This window comes from Bombina bombina, chromosome 4 (genome assembly GCF_027579735.1).
Source record: "Bombina bombina isolate aBomBom1 chromosome 4, aBomBom1.pri, whole genome shotgun sequence".
Classification (NCBI taxonomy): domain Eukaryota; kingdom Metazoa; phylum Chordata; class Amphibia; order Anura; family Bombinatoridae; genus Bombina; species Bombina bombina.
In genome coordinates this window covers 753354865-753360712 of record NC_069502.1, presented here as the reverse complement: position 1 = coordinate 753360712, position 5848 = coordinate 753354865, and the positions used below count along the sequence as shown (strand labels likewise).

General features: G+C 33.3%; 1 protein-coding gene across 1 annotated transcript in view; it reads right to left on the bottom strand.

The window, feature by feature from the left end:
• The window catches only part of KIF26B (kinesin family member 26B), a 559622-nt gene extending 559133 nt beyond the window's left edge, over nt 1–489 (bottom strand). Inside the window, exon 1 of the mRNA XM_053711042.1 lies at nt 1–489. This exon is cut by the window's left edge and continues 190 nt beyond it. The gene's annotated coding sequence lies outside the window, so the exon portion shown is untranslated.
• Nucleotides 490–5848: the final 5359 nt, after the last annotated feature.

Genomic DNA, 5848 nt, shown 5'->3' with positions numbered 1-5848 from the left:
ATGCAACCTTGAGAAATGAATTAAACTCCTGTTTTCCCCTCGATTGCCACCAGTTCACACAAATCTCTGATACAACCCGGTCATTTTCACCTCCTGTTACCCCTGCTGCAGCCGCCTCTTCTGCAAAGCTACAATTCACAACATCCACTGAATTATCATATTTCACCTTAGCCAGGACAATATCCAGCAACACTCAGGGTTGTATGAATGAGATAGGACATCCAAGCACATCTGACAGTGCCAAAACCGTTCTGATTCCTTCACACGCCAAAAAAATACAAGTGTGGGTAGTTAAAAGGTTCCATGCATCTCCCTACAGTGTCTACCATTCAATACTGCATGTACATGATTCAGAATATCCTGTGTCTGGGAGGAGCATTGCAATGCTGTAAAATCCTTGTTTCATTCTCTAAGCTTGTGCCTGGCAGGTCTTAAAAAAAGGGGGAGGCTGCTTTATAAAAGGCACCTAGGTCTTGCAAAGGATCCTTCTTGCTGCTTCTCCTCTCCTGGAATAAATTGCAAAAGAGGTTTAGCTTCCCCCCTCCTCCTGTGCTTTGCTGCCTAGCATAGTGAGAAGGGCTGGGATCTGCAATAGCATGTGGTGTGTTGCACAGCACACCTTGACTGACACATACTGGCTGCAATTCCCCCCATGTAACAAAATCTGGTCTGCAATGGTTTGTTTTTACTTCTTACAAATCTAATGAAGCAGTAATTCCACCCCCCCCCCCCTCTTTTTAATTCACATCTTTTTTTTTCTGGTTCATCATGCAGTCCTGAAAACGTTATGCAGATTCCTGAAGCATAGGATGATATGGGTTAGCTGGTCATAAAAGGGAAATAATGATAATAATGTAGTACATAGCAGTTGTAGCTTTTTCTATTATGTTGTGCAGTATGAGCAGTGCCTTAAATAGCCATTTCTCTCAGTTATTATTTCTCCTGCTAAAAACAGAGCATTTAAATTAGTACTGCATTTTTTTTTTACTTTGCAAAATGGACACCTTATCCTTAAAAAAACAAAAAGAAAATGTGTGGGACATTTTATTATTGCACTATTCCTAACATTTTTAACCCCTGCTAACACATAATTAATGTGTTAATGCAGAAATGGGAGCTAGCTGAATACTTCTGGTAAAACAATCACAGGAGGCATATATGTGCAGCCACCAATCAACAGCTAGTAAACAGTAGTACATTGCTGCTCCTGAACCTACCTAGATATGCTTTTATACAAAGCATAGCAAGTGGGGAAAATTAAATATGATAATAGAACTACACTGAAAAGTTTATTAAAATTGCATGCTCTATCTGAACAGTGACAGTTTAATTTTTATTTTAAAGGGCCATGATACCCACATTTTTTCTTTCATGATTTAGAAAGATAATGCATTTTTAAACATCTTTCTAATTTACTTCTATTACCTAATTTGTTTTATTCTCTTGATATTCTTTGCTGAAAAGCATATCTAGATATGCTCAGTAGCTGCTGATTGGTTGCTGCACATAGAAGCCTCATGTGATTGGCTCACCCATGTGCATTACTTTTTCTTCAAATAAGGATATCTACAAAATGAAGCAAAATAAATAATAGAAGTAAATTGTACTGTTGTTTAAAATTTGTATGTTCTATCTGAATCATGAAAGAAAGATTTTGGGTTTAGTTGCCCTTTAATGTCCCTTTAATTGCTATCTTCTTTCTCTCTATATTTATGTGTATATATAAAATGTCTCTTACTTTGAAAAAAGCAGCAAACACATCAAAGCATTTAGTTTAAAATGTAACAGAAATGGATAATAAAACTGCAAACACTATTCTGTTTCATATAATAAATCATGTCAGTGTAGTTATAAAAGGTAATTATTAACTTATCTGCCTAAATTCTGCTTTATTCATGAAAATGATTATGTTTGTATGGTCAGTTATATAATGAGACTTAAAATACTCTAGAGTGCCCAAGCTAGGTGCAATAAATATTACATTTAATTCATGTAATGTGAGGAAAGAAATAGCAGTGTTACCGTTACATATATTACGTAACATTGAGACTGTATTCTATTAATTTTCTTTACAACGATCTGGAGACTCATATATTATTTTTTTTTAATAGTTAATTTGTTACAGAATACCCTGAGCTTGCAATATGATTAGTTCATGAAATGGGGTATAAGACCTGGCAATAGTGTGTCAGTAAATGGTTTTAAAAAATAAAATCATGATTTTAAAAATGACCATAAATATATTAAAGGGACAGTCTACTCCAGAATTTCTACTGTTTAAAAAGATAGATAATCCCTTTATTACCCATTCCCCAGTTTTTTCCTCGGTGATAACCTTGTATCTAAGCCTCTGCAGATTGCTCCCTTATTTCAGTTCTTTTGACAGACTTGCATTTTAGCCAATCAATGCTGACTTATAAGTAACTCCACTGGTGTGAGCACGTTATCAATATGGCACACATAAACTAATGCCCTCTAGCTTTGAAAAACTGTCAAATACATTCAGATAAGAATAGGCCTTCAGGGGCTTAGAAATTAGCATATGAACCTAACTAGGTTTAGCTTTCATTTAAGAATACCAAAGAACAAAGTAAATTTAATGATAAAAGTAAATTGGAAAGTTTCTTAAAATTACGTGCCCTATCTGAATCATGAAAGATTATTTTTGACTAGACTGTCCCTTTAACTGGAATCTCTGAGAAAATAATACACATTGGTATCTCATTCATTTATCTATTTTTCTTTTATTTTTCTTTAAAACTGAAATGTTGCCACAGGGACGTGAATATTTAGGGTGTAATTTACCCAAATTGTTTACACTAAAATTGCTTTAGTTAGAAACCTTTCAAGTGTGCCCAAAATCAATCCAACGCGTTTCGCTTATACGAGACAGGCTTTGTAAAATGATTGATGCTGAGAGCAGTATAGTTAGACTAGTCTCTACTAGTATCAACACCTTGGGGAGCAAAAGTTTTGGGGGGGTTTCTGTTAGTGGGCAAACAATAACTAACTTTGATCAAAATGTCTATTTGATTTATTTTTTTAATATTGAAATTAAAGGGACATGAAACCCAACATTTTTCTTTCATGATTCAGATAAAGAATACAATTTTAAACAACTTTCCAATTTACTTCTATTATTTAATTTGCTTCCTTCTCTTGTTATCATTTGCTGAAAGGTTTATCTAGGCAAGTTCATGAGCAGCAGAGAAACTAGGTTCTAGCTGTTGATTGGTGGCTGCATATCTATATTGAATGTGATTGGCTCACCCATGTGTTCAGTTAGAAACTAGTAGTGCATTGCTGCTCCTTCAACAAATGATACCAAGAGAATGAAACAGATTAGATAATAGAAGTAAATTAGAAAGTTCTCTATCTGAATCATGAAATAAAATTTTGGGGTTTCATGTACCTTTAAGTAAGGATTAATCACGTGTCCAGCAAAAATTGCATCAAAAGAGACATGTGAGTGAAATTTGAAATGCACAATATTATATTTGACATTTGTTTTTTTACAAATGTAAATATATTGCAAAAATGTGTTTATCAAAACATTGCTCAGCTGTGAATTTCAAATTCCACTTTTATGTCTTTATGTCCCTTTAAGGGAAAACATATATTCCAAATGGATAGTAGTTGTACAACATTTTGTAAGTTTAGTAGGGCAGGGCATGGCATACCATTTGAACATCTGTTGCAATAAAGGTAAGCAAAAAAATTCTCCTGAGGCATTCTTTTTTTGTTGTTGATACATCCTTGATAACCAGAGTTTTCAGCTGGAAAATCACAGTTGTGTCATCTTAAGTGAGTGATTTTGCCTGTAAGTGCAGTGTGGAAATGTAAGTTTAATGACTTGGAAAAATCTGAAGTTTTTTTTTCTTGTGTCTTCAGAAAATAAAAATAAAAGAATTCAAACATATATTTCTTGTATTTTTCTGTTAAAAAGTGAGTTTTAAAGGGATACGAAACAAAAAAATGTGTCTTTTATGATACAGATAGAGCATTTCATTTTAAACAACTGTCAATTTTATTTCTATTATCAAATTTCTTTGTCTTTTGCTGAAAAGCAAAGACATAAGCTCAAGAGTGTCCACATATATATAGCAGCAGTTTTGCAAGAATGTTATCGTATTTCCTGCCATCTACTGCTTCACAAAACTACCTAGGTATCTCTTCAACAAAAAATACCATGAGAACAAAGCAAATGTGTTAATAGAAGTCAATTGTAAACTTTATCTGGTGTCTAATTTCCTAAGTTTTTGCATTAATTTTTAAATATGCACGTTTCTATTTTATATTCAACCTAGAAAGCCTATTTACCCAAGTGAAAAGCACCATTGCTGCTTTCTTAAAGGAACATGAAACCCAATTTTTTTCCTTTCATGTTTCAGATAGGTCAGACAATTTTAAACAATTTTCCAATTTACTTGTATTATCAGTTTTGTTTCATTCTAGATAGATAATAGAAGTAAATTGGAAAGTTCTTTAAAATTGTATACTCTTATCTTAATCATCACAAAATAACTTTTTTGGGTTTCATGTCCCTTTAAGTTCCTGCTTTCCAACAAAGAATAAAAAGAAAAATGAGAAATTTTGGTAGAAATTAATTTAAAAGTTGTTTAAAATTGTATGCTCTATCTCAATTATGAAAGAAACTATTTGGGTTTTATGTCCCTTTAAGCACCTTGTTTGATGCAAATGTTTTTCAATGGTCAAATGTCAGCCAGTGCTTTCCTTAGAAGAGTCAATCTAGACTAGAGTTTGGAGATAACAGGGCTTGCCTCTGTCATTGTATTAGCAAAACCTCCATTATTTGACTGGACATTCCAGTCAAAATGTAAATGCACATAGATGAATTACAGCTTTGAATAGAAACATATTTGCAATATACATGAATTGGCAGAAATGTTTCTAGTAAAAGTTATCACTTTTTAAGTGTTAACGTTTTTCTCTGCACGTGCATGTGAAGCATAGCTAGATATTCTCAGTGCACCAGCATTTTAAATACTGCAGCTGCTTAGAGCACCAGTAGGGCTTTTATCATGTCAGCAATTAACACAATGGGTAATTACAAGATGGTAAATCACCTTAGGCTCTCTGAGCAGGTGCTGTGTTTAAAATGCTGGTGCACGGTGCATACTTAAATACACCTTTGAAACAGCTATAATTTTAATTAGAAACATTTTTGCTAATACATGTATAATAAAAAAAAGTTTTTATTCAAAGGTGAAATGCACCCATATGGATTCCAATTTTGGTTAGAATGTCCCTTTAAGTACAAATGATAAAATACCACATTGCAAATAAGGAAGATATATGTTGCAAGATTTAGGCTTGTGAGTTTTTAGGACTGGAAAATCTGTAAATAACTAAGCCTGAAAAACTTTCTGGGTTACATGTTGAATCACACTGACAAAGATGACATCAAAAGTTATAACACATTTTTAAAATTCATGAGTCCTAATTGTGTGTGCATGTGTGTGTGCACGTGAGTGCTCGTGCACGTGCGCGTGTTTGTGAGGAGAAAACAACAAAATGTGTTAATAGTATTTTTACACTAATTCTGGTATTATTCAAACGGTTATGTAGCCTAATATTGCATTTATAGAATTATTGAGGTTGAGGAGCCAGACACGTTAAGTGTCCTAAAACATAAGAAGGGGTTAAAGACTGGTATAAAACAAACATATTAAATATTTTATTAAATGCCCAACACAGAAAAGAAGTACTCTTCCCATGTCAAAAGAAACATTGTGTTAAAATATTGTCCTATATGAAAATGCAAGAACAAGGTTAAGGAAATATAAAGGATTATGGAAATGTAGCAATAAGAGTTGAATGAATTCCA